At 47.4% G+C, this 27,878-nt stretch overlaps 1 protein-coding gene across 21 annotated transcripts in view; it reads right to left on the minus strand.

Annotated features, from left to right (window-relative positions):
• Positions 1–27,878, minus strand: part of INPP4A (inositol polyphosphate-4-phosphatase type I A) — a 134,654-nt gene that overhangs the window by 81,347 nt on the left and 25,429 nt on the right. The window lies entirely within an intron of this gene.

A 27,878-nucleotide genomic window follows, 5' to 3' on the forward strand; every position in this document is an offset into this window, starting at 1 on the left:
TTGCCGTGTCCCCACATGGCCTTTAATCTGTATGCCCCTCCCTGGTGTCTCTTCCTTGTCTAAGGACACCAGGTGCATTGGATTAGGGCCCTGCCCTTATGACCTCATTTAACCTTAATTGCCCCTTTAGAGAGACTCTGTCCAAATACAGTCACATTGGGGGGGGGGGGGGGTCAGGACTTCAACATGAATGCAGGGAGGAACAGTTTAGTCCGTAACAACACGCCTTACAGATTGTATCTGTTGTCCTCTAATCTACTGCAACCAGCATGTGGGGTGGTGGATGCCGCCAGTAAGAGGTCAAGGATGAGAGGTGGCAAAGCAACTTTCTGCTTGCACAGGTGCACTGCTCTCACACTGAGGCAGAGAACCCAAATCCCCTCTCTCCCCTCCCCGCATCTGACCCGCTGCGATGGGGCTGGGGGTGCCTGTGGTCAAGCACACACCAGTCACTACCTCACCGAGTGCTCTGGGTGACCTTTTAACATTTGAGATCCAGTGTCAGAGACGGAAAAGTGACCAGTTCAAGGCTACAACTCAGACAGTACCAGAGCCAGGACATACCAATCCTGACTAAACTCTAGGCCCCAAGCTTCTCCCTCACTCCATCTTTACAACCTCCAGGTCAGGACTAGACATGTTCTGAATGCAACATTTAAAATCCACCTTTGACAAAAAGACCCAGAATAAACCAGAGCCAGATGAGGGCTCTATCCAGAGAAGGCCGACAATGTTTCTCTTCACGCAGAATTAAAGAAAGCCAAACTCGAATGTTTAGTTTATGGTTGGATAACAAAAACCATCTGAAGGTGGTAAGAACACAGATGTCTGTCTTTTTTGTTGTTTCCTCATTTACTTCTCTCCTTTGCATTAAGCGATAATATTTTCTAGTGTAACCTTTAATTACTTTATCCACACTATTCCAGTGAGACACAGAAACATTCCTCCTATATAGCTCTATTCTCTTTGTTCAATTATTTCTACACGTATCATATCTATATATGCTAGAAATCCAAAAATATAGTGTTACTATTTCTTTACATAGCTTCGTGTTTTTAAAGAAGCTGAGAGAGGGAAAGCAAGTATCCGTTTACAGAGTCTGTTCTATTAACCTTATTATTTCTGGTTCCCTTCATTCTGTCCTATGGATTCAAGTTACCTAATGCAGTATAACTTCCCTCCTCCAATAAGGCTTTGCTTCCATTACCTCCTTTATGCTGTTACTGCCAAATACATTACTTTTCTAAATGTTACAGGCCCAAGAACATAAATGTATGCATATCATTTAATAAAATTGCTTTTTAAATCAGTTCAAAGAAGAAAGGGGGAGAAATACACATTCACCCTGCCTTTTAAATTTTTTTTAATGTTTATTTTTATTTTTTGAGAGAGAGAGAGTCAGAGAAAGAGGGGACACAGAACCCAAAGCAGGCTCCAGGCTCTGAGCTGTCAGCACAGAGCCCGACATGGGGCTCGAACCCACGAACCATGAGATCATGACCCAAGCTGAAGTCGGACACTTAACCGACTGAGCCACCCAGGTGCCCCTTTTATAATCGTATGATAACCTACGCTGTTGGCGCTCTTGGTTTCCTCATATGGATTTGAATAATCGTCTGTGATCATTTGCTTTCAGCAACAACTTTCTTTAAACATCCTATAAGGCAGGTCTGCTGACGATAAATTGTTTTTGTTTTAATTTTAGAATCTCTTTCTTTCACTTTTATTACTGAGAGAGAGAGTTTTGCTGGATATAAGATCCTTGGTTAGTGGATTTTTTTCTTTTCAGGACTTTGAGCCATCCCACTGCCTTCTCCATCCCACATCCACTGTTTCTATGAGAGGTCAGCAGCTAATATTACTGGGATTCGTTGGTACAATTTGAGTCATTTTTCTCTTGCTGCTTTCAAGACTTTCTCTTTCAACGTTCTTTACTATGATGTGCGTAGATGTGGACTTCTTCGTATTTATATTATTGGAGTTTATTGTGTTTCTTAAACACAATAGATTGTCTTTCAACAAATTTGGGAAGTTTTCAGCCATTCTTTCTTTTCTTTTCTTTTTTTCTTTTTCTTTTCTTTTTTTTTTTTTTTGTTCCTTTCTCCTCACCTTCTGGTACTTGTATTAGATGGATGTTGGTGTGTTTAATGATATCCTAAATTTCTCTGAGGCTCTGTTTGTTTTCTTCATTTTTTTTCTGTCATTTGAAATGCATAACCTCTATCACTCTATCCTTAAGCTTATTAATTCTATCTTCTGCTAGTTAACATCCAGTGCTGTGGTCTTCTAATGAATTCTTCACACCAGCTATTACTGTTCAACTCCAGAATTTCCATTTAGTTTGGGTTTTTTTGGTGGTGGTGGTGGTGCTGTTTTAGGTAGGCTCCACGCCCAACATGGGGCTTGAATTCATGACCCTGAGATCAAGAGTAGGATGTTCTACTGATTGAGCCAGCCAGGCACCCTAACCATTTGGTTCACTTTTATACTTTCTATCTCTTTATTGATTTATTCCCTAATTGGTCAGACGTTGTCATCATATCAGGTCTTTACCCGTTAAGCCCGTTCCTCTAGTTCTCTGAATACTTTTATCATGGCTGCTTTGAAGTCTTGGTCTGTTAAACCCAGTATCTCAGCCCTCTCCCACACAGTTTCGGTCACTGTTTAAAAATCCCATCTCAAATTTGTTTCTTTGCATGTCTTACCTTTTTTTCTCTTGAAAGCTGGACCTTTTAAATATATTGTAGCAGTTCCGAATGGTGATCCTCTCCTCCCTGGGGGCTTGTTTTTGTTTATTCTTTCAGTGAGTTGGCTGGACTAATTTAGTGAAGTCCATCCCTGCCCCCCCTCTCCCCCACAGGGCTCAGCTTCCAATGGTATTCCCCAGGGGGCCCAGTCTCCCTGGGATGACATGGTTTTTTCAGGACTCTCCTCTTCCCTGGCCTCTTTTAGGCTGCCTGCCTGCCTCTGATGTTATCATACCCAGCTGTTTTTGACAACGATCTGGGGCATCAATTGTTACACAGCCTGATCCAATTAAATGAAGCCTTTGTGAAGGGGTAATTTTTTATGTCCCGGTATGAGGTCTGTTCTGACCCCAGGAGGGTTCTTCTTAGTTGTCTCTTTCCCTGGTTGTTTCTAGCCTAAAGTTTCAACTCTTGCTCTCAGGGAGCTACCAGCCTCCTTAGTTACTTACCACCAAAATCTCTGTTTTTTAGAGTATCATTAGGTCTGAACTTCCCCATGCTCTGGTGTAAATAAATTCAGCACCTTTGGGGAGAGCCCCAGAGCTTTCTCTTCTTATGGACTACCTCGTCCCCTCCTTGGCAAAATTTCTGAGCCACTGCCCTATAGCTGGGGTCAAGGATAGTGGCCCACTTCTTTCAGCGTGGCACCCTCATTTTATGAACAGAGTGCTGGGTGAGGGCAGTAGCTCTTGATCTTCTAGGCTTGACTCTTCTGGAATTGAGCCTCTGCCCTACAAGTAAACTGGGGTGACAGAGGGCAATTAGGGCCTCAGGATTCTCAGTTTGGTGAAGAGCCTCCACCCTACAAGCAGAGGCTGGCTACATCTGCCTGGAATTTAGCCTCTGCAACATGTAGCTAGAGGGGAATGAGAAATGCTGGCAGCTGCCCCTCTCAGGGAGATGCTGAAGCCCTTGATGGAAACCCAAAGGAGAGGGAGCCACACCTTCTTGGCCACATCCAGCCAAAGGTATGGCTTCTGTCATGCTGACCTGGGCAGGAAAAAGGAGGCCACAGCTCAAGTGCCACAAACTTTTGCTGTTATTACTGTGATTTAGATTTTCCTGAATAAATGTTTCTTCATTTGCTGTATGCCTTTACGGCAACTTCCAGATATTTTAATTGATTTCCTAAAAACAATTTTCATCAATGATTGTTGTTTCGCTGAGGAGCAGGTCTGCAGAACCCCTAATACTATATCATTCTAGAAGTGAACCCTGATAGAATGTATACTTAATTTCTAACAAAGAACAAAACACTACGTGCAAGTTCCTTTTAGTCTAATATTCCATGTCAGGGAAGCTGGCATCAACCAGCAGAACAGGAATTCTACACACTAAGAGGAAACTTCCCTCAGGAGGAACTAGGCCATACCTTTAAAAATACATTATTTTTTTTTAGGGGCGCCTGGGTGGCTCAGTCGGTTAAGCGTCCCACTTCGGCTCAGGTCATGATCTCGCGGTCCGTGGGTTCAAGCCCCGTGTCGGGCTCTGTGCTGACAGCTCAGAGCCTGGAGCCTATTTCAGATTCTGTGTCTCCCTCTTTCTCTGACCCTCCCCTGTTCATGCTCTCTCTCTGTCTCAAAAATAAATAAATGTTAAAAAAAAATTTTTTTTTAAATAAAAATAAAAATACATTATTTTTGAAGGAGCACCTGGGTAGCTCAGTCAGTTAAGCATCCGACTCTTGATTTTGGTTCAGGTCATGATCTCACAGGTTTGTGAGATAGAGCCCCACATGGGGCTCTGAGCTGACAGAGCAGAGACTGCTTCGGATTCTCTCTCTCACTCTCTCTCTCTGCCCCTCCCTAACTTGTGCATGTGCATGCTCTCTCTCTCTTTCTCTCAAAATAAATAAACATTTAAAAAAATAACAAAATAAAAATACACTATTTTTGTTAATAGTCACTTATATGACTTGCTGACTAGCAAGTCATTTATAAAATGTGAGGAAACACTACCATGCATGGTTGGTGTGTGATCACAAATCAGATCATCAGGAAGCAGATGAACCCTCAAGTAAACCTCACAATATCCCTCACAATAAATACCCCTCAAGTAAACCTCCTCTATACATATGAGGCTCATTTCATTCTGGGCAACTCAGCTGAGAAGGCCAAAAGGGTTCCAATCAACATCTGAAAGAAATGTAGTACTCCTCCCTCCCAAAAAAACAACTGGTTTGGGATAACCAGGCAGGGGAGAAAGGAAAGTTGCTAGCACATTCTTGGAAATCACCAACTGTTGTCCATTCCCCAAGAGCAGCAGATGGCATTCCGAAAATGAAATTGAGGAGAGGGCTGGGAATGTGACAACACCAGACAACTATCTCCACCTGATGGGCAGGGGGTGGGAGGCAGGATGGCTCCAGTGCTGGCTCTGCCATGCAGGAGCTGAGAACTGGACTGCACCCTGGAACCCTTCCAGCCTCAGATTCCTCATCTATAAAATGGAGCTCCTCAATCACCCACAAAGCCCAAAGGCAGTACTCAGCAAACTGCCATTACTCTGGACAGAGTTCCTCAATAGGCTCTTTTCCCCCTACAGGTCCCTCCAGACAGCAAACTGATGCCAGAAGGTTGGGCTTCCTATACAGGCCGGATGGGCACCCTTTCCAGAGTCAGCCAGTGCCTGGACCTCCCCCAGGACCTGATTGTGCTCACCTTCATGAAGGTATCAACAGAGTCATCCCTAAAGGGCCCCCTGATATCACAGGAATCCAGAGACCTGCCCTCACACCCTTCTGAGATTTCCTCCCGGCCAGCTGAGGCAGGAAAGATTCTAGGTGTGAGACGGGAATCAGTGATAAAGGACATAATGTACTGGCTCCCAGAGACAGCATATCAGCAGGGTCTACCCCTTCAGACAATAAGAGAGATGTTGGAAATCTCTAGCAGCTGCTTCTGGCCAGTGAGATTATCAGCTGGGTGGCAACTTCAAAAAAGCAAACCACACTAGAAAAAAATGTTATAAAATATACTGTACTCTTCCCACAACACAGATCCAGTCCTGTCCCCTACCTGCATGCCCTGACAGTCCCCTTTGTGGGGCCTCCTTTCCCATCTGCAGTATGGGGATGAAGAGAAACACAACTCAAGTGTGTGACTGTATACAAAGGTGCAGGCTTATCTCTGTATTAAATGCACTAGGCTTGCTGCTCTTTTTCTGTTGTTCCATCTACCCATTAGGATGGCTTCCCTCTCTTCACCCTCCCTGTCCTTTTAATGTTCTTGTCAACTGAAGTATACTGCTTTTCCCTGGTCCCCCTCCTGAGGGCTTGGAAACCAAACCATCCAGATGACAGCATGTGTGAATGCTTTAAAGAGACTACCCACCACATGAGGGCCATAGGGGCTCACGGGCACTTGGTTTACCTTCTGCTCCCCAGCCCCCGCCCTGCACTGGCTCCATGGTATCTGCTCATGAAACAATCTTGCCTTACATGTTACTGGGCTACTGGGTCAGGGAGCAGCACGCTATCAGGAAGGCAGTTGCTGAAAACAAAGACTTTAATCCAAACTTTAAAAAAAAAAAAATCCACCATCTGACTATGTGACTACTCATACTGTGAAAATCTTCTAGAAATGCACAAAGCTCACCTCCCACTCCTTTTTGGAAATACAATTTGTTTTTGATTAACTGGGTCTCAACTGAAATTAGATACAGATGGAACTTAGTGTTCCTACTATTGTCTGTCTGACACAGTTTGGGTTTTGATTTTTTTTTCTCCACCACCATAAAGAAATGAAGCTTCATTTTATTCCCCACCCCCACTATAATTTTCTTTCATTATGAAGTTAGCGTTTAAATGCTTCTTTGGAAAGTGTTTTATTTTGTTCTAAGCAGAAAGAGTCCACATATTGTAAAATAATAATTTTAGAAAACAAACAAACCCTTCAAGATCTATTGTGAAACCCAAAGGAGCGAATATTTCACCTCAAAGTGTTATCTGGCCAGATTTGTGGCAGGTGTCCACCCTTCACCTAGCTGTCACCACTGACAGGGCCTCTAGATTCCCACCTCATTGACTGGGAGGCTAGTATAGCCTGTGTGTCACAGGCTAGTATAGTCCTAGTTCCAAACAGAATGCGAGGAAGGAAAGGCTCCCCACAAGGACAAAAAAGGCTCAGGACCAAACCAAACCACAAATACCTCTGGAAGTACCTCATATCTAACCAATGAGAATCAAACTCCCTTCCCGAAGCCCCAAGCTCTTCCTCCATGTTTACCATAATACCACAGGTGTGGGGACTTGGGGTACCTCTGTGAGGCCCAACTGAGAAGACCATCATAGGATGGACACAGTCCCTCCCATACAGTGTCTTCATCTTCACATGGGGATCCATACTCCAGAGCCAGGTACTGTCTCTTTTTAGAGATTCCCGTGTGACGAGCAATATGGTCAGGAAAAGGAAACCAGCAGAAAACCTCAGCCCTCAAGAGGACATTCTTGACTTTTTGGGGGTGGCAGCGCTGTTCCTTTTCCCTCCTGTTCCAGTCTAGTCTCCTCCTCCTCCAAAACATGGAGTCTTCCTTCCTTCCTCCCCAAGCCCTTCCCTCCCCCACATCCAACACACCACCAAGTCCTCGTGACACACCCAGAACCGGAGCCCTGCTCACTATCCCCATAGCTCCCACCTCACTTCCAGCCACCACACCTTAGGAGGTCACAAGGAGTTCTGGATGAACTCCATCGTCCTGGGCCTTTCTAGACTGTGCACATCACTCCACAGGCACATGGGTCCTACAAAGATGTTAATTCCAAACAGAGGGAGTGGAAAAGGCAGACGGGAATTTGGCAGCTGCATAGGGCAAGGGTGTAAAACCCTACACAAAATTCCATGTCAGCCAAGGACAAAAATTCAAACCAAACAGTTAAAGATGTCCCTACCATCTCCCTCTGGAAACAAGTTACGTGCCCACAGTTATGGCAGGGAGGTGCGTTCCTGTGCATCCTCTCAGCTTCAGGGAGGGGAGCCCCTTCCCCTTTCTTTCTCTGCCGAGAAGAAAACTTTAGAGCCAAATTTCCCTCAGAGCAAGACTGTCAAAGGAGTCAGGCACCTCGGGGTTGCAGCACAGTGTTCCAAAATCTCCAAGATAAAAGATGCTGAACCACTTGGTACGGATGGTGCCAACAGATGGAGTGTCAATGACAGCTCTCATTTGGTGCTTCAGTGAACCAGTGCCCATCAGAGTCATTCAGCATGATAGGGCCCTTTGCCAGCACCGAGGACAACCACAAAGACAGGGAAAGGTTGCAGGCCCGGCCTAGTCCTCAGTGTGTGCCTCCATTCTCCTACACCATACCAATTTTATCCACTAAGCCATCCAAAAGATGATGCCTACATCCCTCTCCCTTGAGGCCCAATATAGCATTTCCAAGTCAACTAGCCACCAGCTGTGGACTCACAACACCCACTGAAGTGTGAGGCCACATTCTCTTCAGAATTGGCTTCTCCTGGATTCTTTCCCTTTGGGGCCCCACCATGCTCAGGAGCTCAGACAGATCTGACACAGCTTTCCAATCATCAACCGAACTGGTCACTCAGTTCTGCCCCCTCTTCCTTTGAGGTTTATCTGCTCTCATCACCCTCTTCTCTAATACCACTGGCATCCCACACAGGACTGAGGCAATAGGCCCAGAACTGGCTTCCCAGTGAGGCTGAGAACCAAAACTACATCATGTACACACTCATGCACATGCATATGCATGCACTCACTTAAAGGCAAGGGCCTGGAGTCTTTAGGTCAAGATGTGAGGCTTCTATCTTATAGCTCTCACATCAAGATCCCACAGCACTCCTCACCACACCCAGAGGCAGGAGCTGGCTCCAAGCCCAGCCCCTAGACCTCTTCCTGAACCCCAGCCTCAAGTAGCCCTCCCTTTAAGGAGCTCTGGCTCTGCTTCCTGTTTACCCAGCTCATTGTGTTGGAACTTCTTTTCCATTGGGTTCTTTTCTTAGGTTAGACTTTATTGCTTTTGACCAAGAGTCACTATAAGACTCAGGGAGCAGGCATCATTCATTCAGGACATAGCATCTCCACCATGAACTGGCAAGAAAGCATGTGACTTCAGAGTGAGAGCCTATGATTCATGATAGCACCACTAAAGTGACAATTTCAAAAACAGAACTCAGAATGAGGGGCACATCAATTTATAACTTTAAGATGGTACATATGGAGCCCAAGGAGGCAGAGCTGGTCAATGGAGAAGATTTTCAGTTATCCCTTACTAGTATTGCTACTTACATGTTTTGCTTTGGTCATTGTCGTTCAGTTGAGTACACAGGAACTGAAATTATAACACTTTCAGACACTCAGTGCCCATATCCTAGTTTCTAATACCATTCTCCAATAAAAGGGATGAGGGTTCTTTGTAGAAATGGCTGATTCTAGGGCTCGGGCAGGAAAGTAACAAGATGAGCGTGGAGTATCTTGCAGTATCGAAAAGACGTGTTAAAACAACAACAAAAAACAAAAACCCAGTAAAAAGCCCCATAATAATGGAGTATGTCAAAGGGTCCTGGGAGCCAACTGAAAGAGCTTCCAGTGGCCAAAGCTGGAACAATGTGAGCAATGAAATAATTAAGCTAATACTGACTTATAACCCAAAGTCTAAAATAAATATCCATGAATCCATACTAATATAAATGAACGAGTGAATAAATAAAATTCTTCCCATACTGAAGAATTCCAAATAACTTATGTCCTAACCCTTCAAAGAGGTAAAGCCACTCACCCCTTACCTGTGGGCTGCACATGGCAACTGTCTTCCAAAAAGAATGTTACACAAGAGGTGGGGAGTATACCTTTACAAGGGAGAAACCTGATAAACCTTACCTGAGCACGGTGCTCAAGGTCAGCGTCCACAGTGATAAGTCATGTTGACAAGTGTGTGCCCTGCTGTGGTGTAACCAGAAGGGTACATCATCCTTGTGGCCTTCCTCTCCAAATCCCACATCCCCAATATTACATGAGGAAAACATCAGACAAACCCATGACAAGGGTGGGTTATAAATATCTGGACAGTACTCCTCAAAACTGTCAAGGTCATCATAAGGGAAGTCAAAACTTCTCACAACCAAGAGGACTCTGAGGAATTAAGATGAGTAAGTGTAATGTGGTGTCTTGGATAAGGATCTGGGGACAGGAAAAGGACATTAGGTAAAACTAAGGAAATCTAAATAAAGCATGGAGTTTAGTTAATAATAATGTATCAATATCAGTTCATTAGTTGTGACTAATGTACCACGATAATGTAAGATGTTAACAATATGGGAAATGGGTGGGGGCAGGAGATATAGAGGAACTCTGTACTATCTTCCCAACTTTTCTATAAACCTAAGACTATTCTAAAATTTAGAAGTTTATTTAAGAAAATAATCTTAGCTCTGAATCAACTAGCCTTCCCTCCACCCCCACCTTTTCTTAAAGCAGGAATGGTAACCTATACTTATCTCCCCACAGCACTTAACTACCTCTGGCCTCCTTAGGAGCCAATCACGGCACATTTGTGGGCTTGCTGAGTGTTCACTTCCAGTCTCGCCCATGCCTACTTCCTGCTGTTGGCTGAGGTCACTAATACAATGGCTCCAGGTCAAGGCGGGCAGACTCCTCACATGACAGTTCCCACCGGGCTGAGGCCCTCAGAAGTAGAGCAATCAGACATTTGAGAAGCAGCTGCCTTCCCCTTCATGCAACCCAGCCTTCTAAGAATCGGCTTCTATTCCTAGACTCCTCTGATGTGACTCATCTGCAGGAATCCAGCACATGATCTAAAAGCTCTGTGGTCTGGGCCTAATTCCCCCACCCCAAGCTGTAGGGCCTCTGGGCAACTCCGGGGAGCCCCTTCCTGGCCTGAGCCAGGTCTCCCTTCTTCTGGCTCCCCTGCAAATCCACCAGTTTCCAGCTTTTTAGGCCACTGAGATGCATCACTGCTTGGGTACATAGGCTGATGAGAAATGGAAGGGGTTCCTCTTCCTCGAGGAACTAAGAGCAAGGAAAGGAGCAGGACAGGAAAAAGGCAAGAGAAAGAGAGAAGATGAGAGAACAAGGCAGCGCTGTGCTGGATTAGGAGCAAGATTTTTCAAACTGCCCAGACTTGCAGCACCCCAGGAGAGTTCAAAGCACCTCTGCTGTTTCACAAAGCGTCACTGTCATCACTGTCACCAGGATACGTCGGATTCTTGGACCATCTTGTAAGAGCGCCCACAACGTATGTGCATTTCCATAAAACTTGGCCTAATTCATTACTGAGACTTCGGGAAACAAAATAAAATCAATGTCGTTACGGTTCCCCAGGAAGATACCCGGAAACCAGAAAAAGCTAGAAATTGAGCCTTCTGTTATAGGGAGGAATCAGGAAACACAAACCCGCTGCCAGGGACCCTAGAAAACCACAGTCCACTCCATGGGGCTGTGGCAAATTTCCCATTGAAGGTGGTGGTTGAAAACTTCTACAAAGTCCTGTTTCTAATTTAACTTTCTCATCAGGAGGCACCCCCCCCTTCATTTTAGTGAAACTTAAATAATTTTTAAGAAGAAGAGATCATTTAATTTGGGTGGGTTAGCAAATGGCACATTTTAGTACTTTAGACAAGGTGTTTCCAACAGATTACTATATTCTCAGTTACAGACTTACCTCAAGATAAGAATATTCTACAATGACAACAGAACTCTGGGTTAACCCATTCAAAGTATGATGAATGAAGAAAGCTCTCAAAAGTCTCACTTAAAAATCAAAATACTCTCAAATTAATAAGATGCTTAAACTCTGAAATCAACAAAATAAAGGAACCCACAGCTGAACTGCCATCACTAGAAGAATGGCAGCAGTGGTCCCTAAGTGACAGCTGGCCCTACAGGTGGGGACAACCAGACAGATGCCAGCTGCCCAGTACCCACGTCATGCCGGGACCCACCCTGGGGGTTTTCGAGGAATGCGACCCTGTAGTCAGCCAAGGAAAGCAAGCACAGGAACGCTAAAAGGAAAAACCACCACAGTTCTCTTACTGCAAGTTTGGAAAGTAAAGGAGGAAATCCCCACTCATAACCACACCTTCACTGCAGTTAGCTCTCCAGTTTTACAGATAAGACCAGTGTGTACAAAAGGTAGAGTACCCTGCTTTTTCATTTGTGTGTTAGATTGTAAACATATCTCATGCTTGGCCAGGCTGCATGCGGATCATATATTAAAGACCACATCAACATCTTCATGCACATTCAGTTTTTAACTTAATCTAAAATTATGTCTAGGGCTCCTGGGTGGCTCTGTCAGTTAAGCGTCTGACTCTTGATTTTGGCTCAGGTCAGGATCTCACAGTTTGAGATCAAGCCCCATGTCAGGCTGCACTGACAGAGAGGAGCCTGCTTGAGATATTCTCTTTCTCTCTCTCTCTCTCTCTCTCCCTGCCCCTTCCCTGCTCACATTCAGGCACTCTCGTTCTCGCTCTCTCTCTCTCTCAAAATAAACATTAAAAAATAGTAATAAAATAAAATATGTCTTACAAAGAAGATATCATGTGGCTATTTCTTCAGCTCTAAGGCAGCCACCAGCCGGGCAGCAAGGCTATAAAGACCCTGCATGGTGGTGGTGGTGGAGGTAGGGATAGTCTTTGCTGGTGCGAAGGCCAGACCTCTTGGTAGAATGCAGTTACATCCCTTCGGGTCGGCCTGTGCACAAAGCATCCATGCAAAGCAGACTCATAGCAGAACTGGAGTGTGCTCCGCCACCATGTGTATGTGTTGGAGGGGTGGGGGTAGATTTGCTGCAAGAGTGAGCATGAGAAGACTGGAGCCCCTGCTCTCTGGCAGGATCTCAGGCAAAGCCATTCACTACAGCACTGCCAGTAACGTATTTTATACCATAAATCACAAGATTTAATAGCAGCCTAAATGCCTGTTAGGGACACAGTAAATTATGGTTCAGTCATATGGTAAAATATGGTGAAAAACCGCGTAGAATTTGAAATGGAAATCACTGAGTTTATAACAACTGACAGGTGAAAAAGTAAAATTCTAAGATCTACCAGAATAAATACACAGAAGTACACATACATACACACACACACACACACACACACACACACACACACACAAAGTGGAAGATGTAAGAAGAAAATATATTAAAATGTTAACACTGGTAATGGTTGTGCCATGATTTTATTGTCTATCTACTGGACCATGTTTTTCTAAACCCTTCACAATAAGCATGCAAAATTTTATTAACTGTACCCACATTAGGTGGTTTAGTATCTCCACACTATTTTGAGCCTTCTTGTAGTACCCTATCCTTCCCACGCTGCTCCTGGGGATAATTCTTCCTCCTGCCTCCCAGACTCTGCTGGAAGAGCTCTGCTGAAAGAGGGGACCTCAAATGCCTAACCCCTCCCCCAATCTTACACAGTGCTTGGCACACATCCCCTCCATCACCCTAGTCACATGGGAAGTTCACACCTCAGACTCTCAGCTCTCAGGGCAGTGATTGGGGCTTGGCCATGCCTGTACTGCAGGGCCAATGGACATAAAACTCCAGTGAGCCTGGCAGACAAGGAGTAAGGGGGAGCCAAGAGCAGGCTACACAGCAGAAGGGGAGGCGGGGATTCAGAGGGCTGGGATCCAGGGATGGGCACCCTGGGGGCAGTTTTAGGAATAACCACAGAGAGGGAAGCCGAAGTCCAGAAGTCTAGCTTGGTGATGCTAGACATCCCTGCAGACATAAGAAAAGTAAGGAGGTAACAGGACTTCAGAGGCAGGTGCTGAGTCCTTTCTGGAACCCAGGGTAACCTGAAGTGACAGAGGGCAGTGACTGGAGGTGGAGAGTATGGCACAGCCATGCGTCAAGGAGGAAGGGACTCCCAAGCCCACTTCTGGAAGGAGATGTAGGATGAGCAGAGAAAGAGCCCCAACTTCATTTTGAGGCCTCTGGCTCTCTAGAGAGAATCATGCATATTTCAGTTTATGTGAGGAGGCAAAGGGGGGGGAGTGAGGTGGGGAGCAAGAGCTTCTTTACGCAAAAGGAAAGGCTCCCAGCAGATAGTGGGAAGGAAGACTTCACTGAATAAAAACAGGCCATCTGTCAGACACAGACCATTTGTTCACCCAACCCTGGATGGCCACACAGCGGAGTGTGTCCCTGTCCCACCGTGAATGGGGACAGAGCAGCTGACAGGAAGGTGGGACAGGCCTGGGAAGAGGGGGGAACAGAGAGCCTGTCTGAGATGCTATCTTTAGGGCAGGGCTCATGAGCCATGTGAGTGACAAGTGTTTAAAGCAGAGACCAAGGGGATGCTCAGTGGCAGACAGAACCTGCCCGAATGAAGCCAACTCTGCAGCAAAGGTGGACCCAAGACCAGCCTGTGCTTTGCCATGGGAATCAGGGCAGGCCCATACCTGCCCCAGCATGCTCCCAGTACAGCAGGGCAGGTAGGATGAGAAAGAGGAGGGAGCAAAGTCCATTGGGACTTGGCCCCACCCTGAACTTGACTATTCCCTTACCACTTGGGGGGCCAGGCAGCCAGAAGCTCAAATACAAGCTATTTCTGACCATAGGCATCTCAAGACTGAAACTGAGAATTAATAAGCAGTGCTTGCTTTCCATCCCCCAGGAACCAAAATCTGTGAACATTGAGTCACAAAATACAAAGGTTTAAGTGGGTAAAAACAATAAAATGTGAATTGAGGACAGTGGTAACCTCAGGGAGAGAGTCGGGGCCCATGTAGTTTCTGTTGTATCAGGAATTAAATTGTCAAGCTGAAGACATTTCCGTGTATTATTTTTCCTGTAGGTTTTCATATAAAGTATCACCTAAAAATTTTGTTATTAAAATAAGGTAGATCCCAAATCCCTATCTGTATTATATTTTCACCAATCCTTTTACTTTTCTTTCAAAAAAGTAACATAGGTGTAATAAAATTCTAAAGCCATGCATTTCTGTTAAATGAGAGGATATGCACCCATCATTTTAGATCACATCCCTGGATGTCACCACACTTGCCCAGTGTCAGTACTGACTTGCTGCGTTGCTGGCATCCATCCCCCATGACAGGCCCACTTGGGAGACAACTCCATTCAGGCAGCAGTGACAAGTGGAGGGGCCACCGCACAGCTGCACCCAGCCTGCCCCTTTCTACCTTCCAGGAGAGCCAGTTACACCTGTCTAGAAGTGCCCACCTTTCATTTTCAACCCGCACCAGCCTGCCCTCCTCGTGGGGCCCTCACACCCTAGACCAGGCTTGACTCATCCTTGACCTCCACAAGGCCCACCTAGACTTGCACCAGTAAGTTAAAGCATTCCTGGCCAAGAGGTTCCTAAGTGGCGATCTAACCTGCCATCCCTGGGGCGGAGGAGTGGGTTTACCCAGACCTCCAAGGTCTTCACCCCCAAAATGTGATAATGTAGGAGGTACAGGCACAAAGCAGGGGAAAAGGGGATCAGAAATCAGGGTCCCTCACATCACCTGCTGTGCCACTTTCTTTACCACTGCTTCTGTTTATCGAAACTTTTCCAGTTTTTAAAGTACAGTGTTGAGCTAATAGGCCAGGAAAAGATATCACACAACCCAACTCCAATGTGGTAGACCCGAAATAAAGGGGAGAAGAGAAGAAAAAGTGCTGTTGCTGCAGCCTTCACTAAAGAACAGAAAGCCTGGCGCGGAGGCAGGGGTGGATGCACCCTGAAGACCAGCTGCCAGACGCTCATATCCAGCAAGCGTCCCACTGCAGACTGCAGCTACCTTCCTCCCCTTCCTGGGGTTCTGCAAGGCACTATTTTAGCAGGAAGGACAGCCAAATGCCTAGAAAACCTCTCCAAGGGTAACCCTGCTTGCTTACACTGGGTCACTTGGAGATATAATAAAATGTCCTCATAAATCTGCTATCGAGGCTCAATGTAGTAAGATCATCTCATATGGAGAACTGTGGAGTTAAATTACATGAGGGATGGTGTCAATGAATCTTTATACTACTTCAGACAGGTAAAACACATGCCAACCTTAAGCCAAATGCAGCTCCACAAAGAAGCCAGCACCCTCCCGGGCCACGAGATTACCCAGGGGCCGATGGCAACGAGAACCAGTGACTGCAAATGAATAAGGGTTCTGGTGGCCAAGAGTGGTATGTTTGAAACATGCCAAGTGACCGAGCTGGCTCTGCCACATAAAATGCTTCGAGGCTTTTGGGAAAGACATGCAGTTTCTTTCCTTCTGGAACATTTTCAGAGGAAGATATCTTGACCCCACTCAGAGGCTCACACCATGTCCACAGATGCTCCTCCAACCCCTCCTATTCACAATCCCCTGGCCTCTCTGTGGGGCGAGAACTTACACTGAGTGACACTCAGTGACACCCATGACCTCACGATAGAAGCACCAGATGCAGGAAAATTTTACAGGTGTTCTAGTTAAATTCTGTTTTGTCAGGATCCCCACCTCCAAAGAGTTTGGAGTTGAAAGGTAACCAGCAAGTGAACTGGCAGCACGCCTGGTGCCTGGCATGTGAGCATGGGAACAGGTCACACAACTCCTCATTCTGATGGCTGGAAGGTCAAAGGCATGTGGCGGCCCTGCCTGCCTGCTATCCCTCCAAAGGGGAGTGTGACTGGAGAGACAGACACACGGGCACCAGGGCCACACCTAGCAACAAGGCAGGCTGGTTGAAGATTCAGTGCCCTGGAGGGGCTGAGGCTGCAGCTGGCTACTCAGAGGGCTGGAGATGGGGCCCGTTCTGCCTGACAAGGCTGCCGGCCAGGCGCAAGGGACCAAGTGTGCAAATGCACAGTGGTTGGCTGGCCACCTTGGTCATTTAGTCTCTAACAAAAAGGGAGCCTACCAAGACCTGAGACCGCATAAGAGGGAGCCCAGACCGAGGCCCGGCTCTCCAGAACTGACAGTGCAAGGGAGCAGTCAGCAATGATGTCCCTAACAGGTAAAGTTACAATAGGAGTCCTTTCTGCAGCAAAAACTATACTGAGCCAAGAGAAACCATGACAGGACACTGGATAAAATCTAGGCTAGTCACCTGAGCCTCCTGTCTCTGAGCCTCCCTTCCTTCCTCTGCATTTGGAAATAAATAATAACTACTTCATCAGGTGGCAGGGGATTCATGAACAAAGCACACCTGACATGATGCCTGGCATGTGAGCCAACCTCTCCGGACAGGGGAGTCCTCCACCTGTCCAAGGCAGTGAGGGCACAGGATCCTCCAGGGGCTCCTCCACGTATCCTTGCAAATCAGGAAGAAAGGCTTTCTGCTTCCCTGAGGCTGAGAGGAGCAAGCCCAGAGGGAAGAGTGCTGATACCGCTAGCTGAGGAAGCCCCACAGCTCCCACGGGAGACTGACCTCAGGCAAGACGGACCCCCAAAGACAGACCCCCCCCCCTCCTGCAACTGGACTACGTGGAGGCAATTTCTAAGGCCATAATAAGATAAAAGTATGTCTAAGAAAGGCCTTCTAGAAAGTCACATACAATAGGCCTGAGGGAGAGGGGCAGTTTTAAAACCTGGTATGGCCCAATGAAGACCCTGAGGAAGGAGTCCAGCTTAGGGCCAGGCACAATAGGGCTCTAAAGATCATCACATGGTAACAGCTCAACCCAAGTGGCCACCCAGGAACCAAGGAGATTGGGCAGGGCTCAGTATTTTTTTTAAATGACTATCCCTTGGGGAAGAGGAGAGGGAAACAAGCTTGTTGGTATCCTCTGTACCCCAAATTCCATTTGTGACTGTTATTTGTTTCAGAGAAGCTGGCACATGACAGATGTTTTATGTATCAAAGTAAATCAAATGGGACCTCATCCTTACACTCTGTCCACGTGGTTTTTGCCAATCGACCACCTGCTTGTGTCACAGACAATATGGATTTCCAGGGCACAAGTGGGTTCTGTGCCTCTTGACACACTTGAGAAGAACCTAACGCAGCACACCTTGTCAATTTATAAACAGCGGGGTCACAACTCTGGTCCCCATGGCTGGGACAAGCTGGCTCAGACCAATTATTCCCATGAAAAGATGCCAACAACCCAACTATCCATTCATGTCTGAGGCCTCTGTGAACTAGAATTGGCATGTGATTATTACAGTGAAATAAGTGGGCTCCTAGCTTTTAAGTCACCTTGTTACCACTCATGGTGGTGGGGTAGCCGTTGGGACATCTCATGAGGCACAGGCAGGAGGAGCTCCTGCCAGTACAGCAGATTCTGTCTCCCCCATCAAAATGGCTGCCCACTAGAGGGGGCCCAGGAGCCCCTCCAAACACTCCTAGAATTAGAAGTGTGAGCAACTAGCACTGAAAGAAGTAGCCCAATTTGGGGAAGGTAATACAAATAAGGTAATATCTCTAGTTGGGGGTTGGAAGAGGGACAAGTGTCCAGGACAACTTGAAGTGCAGTCCACAGACCAGCAGCATCAGGGTCATGCAGGAGCTTGTAGGAAGTGCCTGACCTATTAGAGCCAACTCCCTGAGGGTGGAGCCCAGGAATGTGCCTGGAACAAGACCTCCAGATGATTATATGGCACTGAAGCTGGGGCACAGATGTCTGGTTTCCTGTCTTAGAAAGAGGCTTGAAGCTTGAAACAACTGTTTCAATTAAGTCCTCATGCTCTATGAAAAATCAGACTTCCCTCTTTTCAATAAACTGAAAAAGCACAAGACAAAGACAAGGGTGTGGGTTATATCCATGTGCAGTGATGGAAGAATGGAATGCAGAGGCAGGACAGAATGGGACTGGTAGCTGCACCCTCCTCAGCCGTCCCACCCCAGCTTCCCACCGTCCCCCTACTGGGGCACCCTCTCCACAGCCACAAAGTTGGCCAAAAAAAAGATCAAAAGAGAGATCACCGCTGTTTGGTGCAAGGTGTGTGTGTGTGTGTGTGTGTGTGTGTGTGTAACTCAACACCTCCCCACAGTTAACTCAGAATCTGGGCTAAGCGCTGCCCTGTCCCCACTCTGACTGGAACTTCAGCACAGCTGGGTGGAAAGCCACTCAGCAACTAGGCTATAAGGAACGCTCTTTGCCGCCTATGCTCTGGAATCCCTCAGGTCTTGGGCAAATGACCTGGTCCTCAGATCAACAGATAAGAAACAGAATGTTGCAAAAGCTCCCCCCAGACACAGAGGCATCCTGGCTCCAGACAGAGCAGGAGGCCTCCCCTCACACCTTGAAGAGAGAGGCCTTCACCAAGCCCAGTCTCTCTGTTTGGCCGGCCCGAGGCTATCCTCTTGGGTGGGAGGGAGGATACTATGACTTAAACACAGTGTGCTTGAGACAGGAAAAGGAAATACCCACAAATTAAAAAGTACACCCTATTTTAGCTCTAAACACACATCCCTCTCACAGAAAGCAATGTCCAAAATAGCACATCCTATTTTAGGGAGATCAAAGGCAGCTCCTAAATGGGCCACAAAACAGACCCAGAGTTTGGAAAGTCAGGGCTATGTAATAACACAAGGTTAGAGGCTGTAGATGGTGTTTAACCACCTCCCACTCCAGCCCACTTAAGGCCCAGGAGACTGAGACACTAAGTCCTCCTGACTCAGATTCTATCCTCCACGGCTCTCCTCCCATGTCGGGGCTCAGGCAGTGGCAGTCAGAGAAGCCCCCAGCCTGTCCTCCCTCACCCACCATAGTGTCTGGGGCAGGAGCAGCACACCCTGATAAATGGACACAGGCCGGAAGAGGTGGGAGCAGGGTGTGGCAGAGGGATAAAGCCCCTGCTCATCAGCCAAACTTTTGGCCAAAGAGGGTGAGTCACTCACGGAGGGACTGTGACTAGCATGATCTTATTCTCTCACAAAGGGAAGGAAGTTCCCATAACACCAACATTGTGTCCTGGGGACAAGGGGCAGGGAAAGGTGACAACCAGCCAAAATGGCTCAAGATCTGCTGGAATCAAGGCTCTGGTTAATCCTTTCTTGTTAGGCTGTGGTCTGCGAACAGGGTATTGTACCTCATACAGAGAGAAGCTGCAAAGCAAAGATGCCCCTAGAACTGGGGAACAGAGCCTGGAGCAGTCACTTGCTGGGGAAACCTGGAGAGACCACGGTTTCCCCAATTCAGGCAGGGTGACCAGAATGTGCCACCACACCTGCTCAGCACCACTCAAGGCCTCAAGTGTGCTGCTGCGGGTACCTCAGGGAGTCAGGACGGCAGGTGGACTGATGCAGCATGCCTCCTGTTCCTGGAAGGGGGCCTACCCCACAGTCAGGAGCATAGCCCAGAACCAGACCATCTGTGTTCATTTCCCAGCCCTGCCACCTCCCAGGCCACACATAATCAGGGCTGAATAGCTCAACCTCCTGCTCCTCAGTTTCCCCCTCTGAAACTGTCCTACGAAGCATCTACCTCATCGGCTGTTGCATAGACGAGATGATTTCATCCCCGTAAACTGTACGTGGCACACACACAAGCGTTTGCTGCTACTCTATCACTACTACCAACACATTGGTAGTTGGCGACACTCCCAAGCCCCCGGGACTCTTCCATCCATTCAGAAACAAGGGTTCTGGAAGCACTCGTGCCAAGCCACTGGATCAAGGACAGCAGAGAAAGGGCTGTAAGCACCCGGAGAACACAGAAAACTTACAACAGGAAATAAGGCCTTGATGAAAGTCGATAAATCTATTAAAAGCACCCATTAAAAACCTGGCTAGAAAAGAATAGGCCAGAGGGCCCCCTGAGAATTTCTACTCTGGCAACCAGGAACTGAGAGGCAGGCCCCACTCCCTTCTGGAGCTGGACAGGTCTCCTGGAACCCCACTCCCGACCACAGCCTCAGCAGAGTTAGGCCTCCAGCCCTTTCCTCCCTGCACACACCCAGGACTGGGCCACAGCACTGTGATTAGTGCCTCCTGAACTCCAGGACTGGGGACTGGAAACCTGATGGGGCATGGGGGGAGGCTGCTGCTCACCCCCAAAATAAAGGGTACAACCCAGCTAGAGACAGTCTCTGCTCTGAGGAACTCCTGGGCTTGAAACCTCCTGAGGGCAGACCAACAGGGCAACCTCCACTCAATGTGGAGCCATGTTGAGACTTGACCAAGAATCCAGTCAGGGGTGAGTATACACAGACCCTTAGAGCCCAGTGCAGTTAGCACAGCACTGTGTGTGTGTCCTAGCAATGCGTGACCAGAAACCTGGGGTTACCTAGCACTGAATAAGCAAAACTCAAATTCTAGGAAGTATCAAGACTCAAATTTTTAAAAGGTTTCTGCAATCTTGATTTAAAAAAACAAATCAAGCTAATATGAGTCAATATGGGGGCGCCTGGGTGGCTCAGTCGGTTAAGCATCCAACTTCAGCTCAGGTCATGATCTCACGGTTTGTGAGTTGAGCCCTGCATCAGGCTCTGTGCTGACAGCTCAGAGCCTAGAGCCTGCTTCAGATTCTGTGTCTCCCTCTCTCTCTGCCCCTCCCCCACTCGCACTTGGTCTCTCTCTCTCTCTCTCTCTCTCTCTCTCTCTCTCTCTCTCTCTCAAAAATAAACATTAAAAAAGATTTATAATATGAATCAATATGAACCCTCATTATCCTATGTGCCCATTCTAATTAAATTCTTTTAAAAGTTTTGAGATTTAAAAAAAAAATTCAGGTGGCAAGTATGACTTGTTTTATTATGGAGAAAAACGTGGGCAAAATCTCATTGCTAAGGAGGCTTGTTACCACCAAGCTATTTGGAGTTGATTTTAGTAAGATTCTACCATCAGATCTTGACTACCTGTGGGTGGATTAAACATTTGTGGATTAGCCTTGGTAAACAATGAGAAAGTAGTGTATCTGTGGGAAAAAATTAAAACCATTACAACTGCACTCTACAGTTATTTGGAACTACTGACAACAAAGGGGGACACACAGGGCCCCCACAGAAACAGGTCCTTCCCCATCATGGAGAGTGCTGCTCCCCTCCTCCCAGAATCCCCACCCCAGTAAGGAAAACGGGATGAGGAGTGGGCTGCCCTGTTTGCCACAGCCATCACCATTTTTGGTCATGCAGTGCAATATGATCTTTTAAAGTATAAAAACAATGTATCTGTGAAGTTCAACGTGCTTCTCAATTTTACATGTAACTTTTACCAAATTAAACTCATCTCGAACTACATTTTGGCTCCTTTTATATTACCTGTGATTTTGCTTTATCCAAGGTCTGCCCCTTCCCTCTCCGACCTCATCTGTCTTCCTGGTTGATCAAGAGTTGAGTTTCAACAGCTGGGGGGCAGAGATGATTTCGGTACTTGAACCACAGCCCACGGATGGGGTTTTGGAAGGTTCTCTGTGACCTAGAAATCTGACAGGCTAACCCTATGACTCAAATGAAATCCGTTCCACGGCTTTCTCAGCACGCACAGGATGCAATCCAAAGTCCTTCAGCAGCATGAACCTGCGGCCCAGCTACCTTTCCCAGGCTTACTAAACGCCACACCGCAGGTGGTTTCTCTCAGGCTTTCAAGTATGTATCTCCATGTCTTCTCTCAGGCTGTCCCTGTTCTTGTTCTTGTGGGCTTGGGCTTGACAATTCCTACTCATGCTTCATGACCATTTTAAATAGCAGTTCCTCTGTGAAGCTTCTCCCACATCCAGGCAGAAATAAATACCCTCTGCTCTTTATGACACAGCCTTCTCTATAGCCATAAAGGAAAAAAACCTTTAATACCCTGTAAATCCCCATCTCCCCTGTACTCAAGGGAAGGGACTGAGTCATCTCCATCTTTAACCCTTCAGTGCTCAGCACAGAGCTGACCCACAGAAGCAGCACCAAACAAGATTTTATTAAATGACTGACTGACTGAAAAAAATAACTTTTGTATCTCCAGTGCCCCAGATGGGTTCAGTCCATTAGAAAAATTATTTGGAATGCTTTTTTTTTTATCAATAAAATAGATGTTTTCTTAAAAGCCATGACTATAAAATAATGAAACTGATTTTCCTGCACTTCGCTTAGGCTGATGCCAATGGCAATGGGCAAAGAGAGGCTGCAGACTGCCAGGGAGATGGTGAACTGCCAAGGTAATGGCAGCCTCGTTGAAATGGGTCTGCAGTCTCCAGCACCCCATGGAATACGAGAAGGCCAAGACCTGGGTCAGGAGCTTGGTTTTAATCTCGTCTGTCACTCAGCAGCCAGGAGACAGTGGGCAGCCAGTTATCTGCTCCAGCCCTCAATGATGGCTTTGGAGTGAAGGTCACACAGCACAAGTCAGGGCTCATGTCACCCCAGGCTCTTCAGAGCACAGAGCAGTGAGGTCTCTGAGGCATTTCCATGTTACAAATAACACCACACTCCTCCAAGCCCAACCACTTTGGAGGACATGCTTGTATGCAGGAGTGCTACTTAAAAAAACAAAACCTGCCACGGACCCCACCAAGCACCCAGAAGGATGGGAGATTGCCCACCTACTGCGCCATGGACACCAAAATCCACTTGGCAGCAGGCTAATGTTGAGGCTAACAAGGTAATTTTAGATACTATTAACACAAAAAGAGAAATAAAGGGAGACTAAAACAAAACCACAAGTGATTCCATAACCTGTGTGTATGACTTTCCACACAAACTATTAAATTGATGCAAGCTTTAGAAGGAAGACACAGAAACATACATGTCTGTATATGGCAGACCACCTCCCGAAGGATGCACAAAAATGCTGGGCCCACTGGTTGCCCCTGGAGAGGGGAAATGGAAGACAAGACAGGAGCCATGATTTTTCTCACTATACCCTTTTGTAATTTTTGAGTGATATCACAGGTAAGTAACACCCTCATAGCATGTAACTATGTAAGATAGATAACAGCCTCAAATAAATTTTGAAAATGACCCACGTGAACAAATTGTATTTTTCCCAATATCATATGTATTAACTCTCAAGCATGTTTCATTCAATTCTGGTGAAGTGGAAAGTCAAGATAATTCAAGACCCAGATCAGCTTTTTAATGCTGTGTGAGCTTGAGCAGCCATTTAACGAAACTGTCACTTCCAGAAGGACAGAAATAAAGCACCCTGTCCACTGTGCAAATGGAAGTTGGTGCACCCCCAGGATGTGAGATGGACAGATGAAGCCAGGATGAGGGGATGGACACGGGGAAGGTGGGGTAGTCCATGGGCCAGGAGTGAGGGTGCTCCAGACTACAAGGTGTCACGTTCTCCCACTGACTCACCAAGGCTCAAGAGGCAGCAACCAGCCCTGCGGCCACTGCCTGGCCTGTGTGAGGCTTCTGACCACAACACAGCTTTCTAAAGCAGCCCACCACAGCCAGTGCCCAGAGATTTCGGGAGAGGCAGGAGTCGACGACTTGGCTATTTCCCTTTCTGTACTGCACCTGTGATGCCCTCCCTCCCTCCCTCTGCTCTGTGGCTAGTGAAAGAGCAGCTCAGCATAGCAGAAAGGAGCACCTCATGGAGAGAGGGAAGCCAGGAGCCTAGGCTTGAGATCCAGCTCCATCCCGGGCTAAGCTGCACGGCTCTGGGCAAGTCACTCAGCCTTTCTGGCCTCCGGATCCCTCTTCTACAACAGGAGTACCTCGGATCCCTAGTCACTTGCCTGTTTCTGCAGATGACTTACGCCAAGGCCCACCACAGACGGTCAGTGAAGTGGGCCAGGCCTGGGGGAGGTGATGCAGAACTCCACTGTGGCCCCTCCCTCATGAAGGCACAGTCTGCAGAGCAGGGTGACACACACGAAAAGGCTAAATGAAGGAAAAAGCGCCTGGGCAGAAGCAACTGGAGAATGGAATGGGCATCTGCACCAGGTCCCTTTGCAAAAACTGCCTGGTCCCTTGGATATTTTGCCCCAGTGCTTGCCTCTTTCATTTTGGGTCAGTTTCTCCCCTGTGCTTTGAGCTCCCACAAGGAGTTTTATGCTAACGCCATTCTCCTTATAGTACCCAGAGGTACTGAGGGCAGGGCCCTGCATGGGGAATGGCAGGGAGCACCTGCTGGAGGCACAAGGTGCTACAATTTGTACATGTTCACACCACTGACCCTTCTGCTCTGCAGAGGCTTTGATGGAACTGCCAAGGGGTGCTGGGTTCAAGTCCAGCCATGTGCCTTACACCCTCCTCCCCTCACCAAGGACCCCATCCGTGGCTCCTGCTTATCACAACCAAGGCCCTCCCCAGCTCTCTGCCAGTGTCCTGTGCAAGGGAGGTGCAGGCAGAGACAGGCCTGGCCACAGAAAAGGAAGAGAAAACAGAATCACACAGGAGATCAGAAAAGGGGCCTTGTTAGAGGGGCCTGCAGCCCAGTCGATACTCTTGGTCCCCACATACTCCTGTGGGGCACAGAAAGAGGGACAAGGACAGGCAGGTCTCAAATATGAGCATAGCACCAATGCCACAGTCAGGAGGGCCTCCCCAGCACTTTCAACGTCGCCCAAGATGTTCCCCGCTTAAATCAGCCAGCACAGTTTGTCCGGCACAGGGTAGAATTGCAGATCCATAACCTGATCTCCATGTGCCATGACTTTAGCCACATGGGGGTTTCTCAGGTACTCCTGGGGGCCAAGAGGGCAGGGGTAAATCCACTAACAGGGTCAACGACATTTTGGGGGCCTCAGTATTTTTTTAAATGTTTATTTATTTTTGACAGAGAGAGAAACAGAGCATGAGCAGGGGAGGGGCAGAGAGAGACAGGGACACACAGAATCGGAAGCAGGCTCCAGGCTCCGAGCTCTCAGCACAGAGCCCGACGCGGGGCTTGAACTCACAGACCACGAGATCATGACCTGAGCCGATGTCAGACGCTCAACCGACTGAGCCACCCAGACACCCCTTGGGGGCTTCAATATTTATGGGATATTTGGGAGGATGGAGGGAAGCTTGCGATAACTGGGCTAAGCATGTCAAACCTGCAGTCCACTTAGCAAACACTGAGCTCATCCCTGATTCCTGAAAGCTCAACGTAGGATTTTAGCCTCTGAGAAGCAGTAGATTCATAAGCCTAATGTCCAAGCACACCTCACCATCATCCACACCTTCATCCACAAGAGTTTAAACTTCTCAGACAGCCTAACATGAATATTCCAAATGTGACAAAATATGACAGATATCTTATGTTAAAAAAAATACTCCCACCTGTTACATATTTTAATTCTACATTTTCCCCTGATAGCTTAATGAGATTGCCAAGTTTAAAGGAAAGAAAAAAAGCTTTGCAAAACCCAAATGTTTTTTTAACCCCACAGGGTCATTCATCCCATACAGCCTCCCACGGAATGGCTGTGAAATAATGAAACAGTGTCTCTCACAGGGAATAGATGAGACTGTCATTCACATTGGCCATCTGCACGCACACATCTAACACCCATCGCTAAAACCTTTTAATGTGACCTCAAATCAAGAGTTTGCCCAAATCATTCTGGTTCCTGACGCTACAGATTGAGTGGGTTACAGCACTAACGAAACCCATATTGAAGCCTATTCAAAGAAGGTCAGCAAAGTTTTCCCTGAAATGTCTTTTAGTTCCTCCTACAGCCTCACCCTGCACCATGCCTGACGGGAAGCAACATCCAAGGAAGTGACCACCCAACTCACTACCACTTCTTCCAGAGTCCTGGAGTCATACTTCTTCCCCTTCTGCTCCTTAAGTGCCTGGCCAAGAAGGGAGAAACATTCCACCAAACTCTCCCTGCATGGGGCTGAGGCACAGCAAGTTAAGGCTCCGGGCTCCAGTTCTGCCCGTGCCCCCCAGTGGAGGGTAAGGGAAGGGGTGTCCACTCAGGGACACAGACCCACAGGCAGGCTCTCAGCTCCCTTAGAGCTCAGAACTAGTGGTAGATGGGCCTCCCCTCTCCCATTCATGCAGTGGGCGCTTACAGGCATGCAGGTCTCCAGGCAAGAGGCATCCAGATGGGGGTCATGAGTTCAGGAGACAGCCAGGGTGGGGTACATCTGTGCTTGATCAGCCCCCACAGGACAGCTCTCCCCACTTCTGCACCTCCAAGTCGAGGCTGCGCTCCCTAAAATCCAGGGACATGACAAGGCAAGAGTAGGATTCTGAAATCTCAAGACGTGAAAAGGAGAGGAAAAAGGAAAAAAAGAAAAGGTGGAGGAAAGTCTTCATAGCAGCCACAAATCCTATGGGATACAGACCCTGTCAGATGGGTTAATACTTCACAGCCTCAACCCACATACTATTCCTTTATATGTCTAAGAGGAACATGATCTTCATAATCAATGTCACTAAGAAGACTCTGTGGCTGTAATTCCTAAACTCTTAATGAAAAATAAAGTAGCCTTTGTTATTAAGCAGCAAGCGGGGCTTTCCTGCAGCTGTCCCCCTCGCCTCCCAACACTATGCCAGGCACTTGGCTGAGCTATGCCCGGGGCCACTCACATGACGCCTGCTACAAACATGGCTGCACCTTGTTGCAAGAGATCTGGAGACAGTTGCTTGGGTGTGGGCCTCATGTGGGTCGCATCCTATGTCAATGCCATGGTATCAGGGAGAGTACCCAAGATACCATTACAGAGAATGATTTAAAAAAAAAAAAAAAAGCAGGGATTAGGGGAATCACAATTCTAAATACAGTTGTCAGGATGGGCCTTCCTAAGAAGGTGCCATTTGCGCAGAGACCCAAGGAAGCTCTGAGAGCAAGAAAGCGATGTGGGTATCTGAGAGAAGAGATGCCAGGCAGAAGACAAGCCAGGGCAACCTACCCGAGGCCAGAGAAGGGACAGGAGGAGATGAGTTGGGCAGGGGTGGGGGGGTGGGGGGGGCAGGTGGTAGGGAGGATGCACTGTGGGGCCTCATGACCACTGCTCACATCCATGAGAAGCCCCTGGAGGGTTCTGAGCAGACGAGCAAGCTCATCTGATCTTGCTCTGAAAAGTCCTCTGCTAGAAAGAGCCTGAGCAGGTGCAAGGGCAGCAGCAAGGAGAGCAGATGCCCTATAGCCCATGCAGTAAAAGGCAAAGGTGAGGGCATGAGGAAAGGAGATATGTATGTATTCTGAAGATGGAGCCAGCAGAACTTCCTGCCAGATGATGCAGAAAGTCAAGGGCTGTCAAGGACACTTCCAAGGCTTCGCTGACCACCATAGCAACAGAAGGAGCATGTGGTCATTCACAGAGGTGAGGAAGAGCAGGTGAGTAGGACAATGAGTCTGGTTTGGGACATGTCATGGGTGAGATGTTTTACTGTCAGGAGGGTAG

Source organism: Felis catus, chromosome A3, assembly GCF_018350175.1.
Source record: "Felis catus isolate Fca126 chromosome A3, F.catus_Fca126_mat1.0, whole genome shotgun sequence".
Lineage (NCBI taxonomy): Eukaryota > Metazoa > Chordata > Mammalia > Carnivora > Felidae > Felis > Felis catus.